We start from the raw sequence: 2,653 nt of genomic DNA on the forward strand, positions 1-2,653 counted from the left end.
CAGACTGAGCACTCAAGTTCATTTTATCAACTTGAAAAGCATCAGTTAGAAAAATTATAAAATTTGAAGTGTAATAGCTTATCACAGTGGAATTTTGTTACCAAGATAAAAATAAAATTTCTTCTGTCATTCTGAAATCTAGGCCAAAACTATAGTATAATAGAAAATGTGGTAGGCTGAAAAATAGCTTATCAAAATGTTCATCTCTTATATCCTAGAACTGTAAGTTTTACTTTATATGCCTAAAGGGACTTTGCAAGTATTATTAACTTAAGGATCTTGAGTAGAATGATTCTACATGAATTCTTACAAATAAGAATCCAGGTGGAGCATGTGTATGAAAGAGAGAGAGAGCCCTGTAGAATGAAGCAGACAGACAGAAATTTGAAGATTCTACCTACACTACTGAAGTGGTAAAAGGACATAAGTATTCTCTGGAGACTGAAAAAGGCAGAAACGGATTCTCCCTAGAGCATCTGGTAAGAGCTAGTCCGGTAGCACACTAACTTTAGCTCATTGACGTTTAATTTTAAACTTCCAAAACTGTCAGAGAATACTATGTTTTTTTGTGTGTTAAAACAATGAAATTTCTGGCCCCACTAGTTACTGCCACAATAAGAAATATATACCTTGCTAAAATTTCATTTAGAATTTTTGTACCCATGTTTGTAAGGAATGTGTGTGTGTGTGTGTGTGTGTGTGTGTGTGTGAAAATATGGTATAGAGGGGTTACAATTACATGGGTAAGGTAATGAGTTCATTTCTTATCAAGCATTGTTGCCTCCTCCTTTGTTTCACCTTCCCATCCCTTCCTTCCCATCTTCCCCTCCCTCCCCTCTTCCCCCAAAGTTGTTAAATTTGTTTTTCAACATAACGTCTTGTACATCTCATTGTTGCAATGGGTTCACTTGTATCCCTATTTAAACAATTTATTTTTTCCCTTTCTTTTTTCTTTATTAGAATATAAACAATCAGAAGGGTGACTTAGTACTCAAATATCAATCAATCAATCAATCAATCAATACAAACCGCCAATTAACAAACTCACAAAGAAATATCACACTATCATAAAATTAAACAGGAACTTCCTAAATTTGATAAGAATATCTTCAAAAGGCATAGAACTATGCAGAGCACTGGTAGTTTACTACTGTAATCCTAGCCACTCAGGAGGTTGAGATTTGGAGAATCACAGTTTGAGTCCAACCCAGGCAGAAAAGCCCATGAGACTCCATTTCCAAATAACCAGTAATAAAAGCTTCAAATGGTGAAGCACCAGTAGGAGGAGCCAAAAAAAATTGTACTTGATGATGAAGACAACATACTCTCCTAAAATCAGGAACAGTCAAATCTTGCCATTATTATTCAACATAATATAAAAGTTTCTAGACAGCATACATAGCAAGGCAATGGAAAGAAATACAAGACACACAGATTGAAAACATAGTAGAACTGTGTGTGTGTGTGTGTGTGTGTGTGTGTGTGTAAAGCAACAAAACAAAAACTAACAGAATTGGCTGGGAATGTGATTCAGGGGTAGAGTGCTTGTCTTGCATTCATGAAGCTCTGGGTTCGATTCCTCAGTACCACATAAACAGAAAAAGTTGGAAGTGGCACTATGGCTTAGTGATAGAGTGCTAGCCTTGAGCAAAAGAAGCTTAGGACAGTACCCTGGCCCTGAGTTAAAGCAAAAACAAAAGACTTCCTAGAATTAATGGTTAGCATAGTATCAAAATAATAGATCAACCTAACAAAAATCAATTGTATTTCCATATACTAGCAAACTAGTAATATGTAGAAACCCAAATTACAATATTATTCCAATTTCCTAGAAAAAGTAATGCTTAAATGTAAATTGACAAAACACTTATAGTACTGAATTCCTAAACTACAAAAGATAAATGAAAGAACTCAGAAATCTAAATAAATGAAGAGATCTATGGAGGACCTGAATTGAGATGTTCAACACCATAAACCTGTCAAGTGTCTCCAAATTGTTGATAACTGAACTTAACAAAATTCCTATGAGACAAGATTCTTCTGAAATGTCTATGGAAAAGCAAAGAAACTACTTAGCTGAAAAAGAAAAAGAAAGGAAAGTGGGAGAAATCACTACCTAATTCATGATGTATTGTATGGCTCCATACTAGAATGAGAATGAATAAGCATACATTCACAAATATGTCTGGGTCAAAAAATAGGATAGAGTCAGAATAGCCTTTTCCAGAAATGGTACTGAAGTAATTGTCCATAGCCAGTTAAGAAAAATGATCTTGAACTTAATACCACACAATGAGACTGATTATTTAGAATCATTTAGAAAGGAATAGGAAGTTCAGGTGTGCTATTATATGTAACCATGATACACTGAACAGAATGCTAAAAGAGGATGTTTTCATATAAATAAATGATCAATGTTGGATATGTACTTGATGTGCTCATTACACTATGTACACACAGATACATCTATAGAATCCCATACATATGTACAAGTATAATGTTTTATGCATCAGGTAAAATATTCTTATAATGAGTTTACATTGAAATGCAAAATGAAAAAATCTCTAGGACGTAATATTTGGTGAAGGATATTTGAACAGGGCAAGAAAAGCATAATGCATGACAGAAAAAAATTTTTTTAGTAATAGTACTT

This window comes from Dipodomys ordii, unplaced genomic scaffold, assembly GCF_000151885.1.
Source record: "Dipodomys ordii isolate 6190 unplaced genomic scaffold, Dord_2.0 Scaffold53, whole genome shotgun sequence".
NCBI classification, from domain to species: Eukaryota; Metazoa; Chordata; class Mammalia; order Rodentia; family Heteromyidae; genus Dipodomys; species Dipodomys ordii.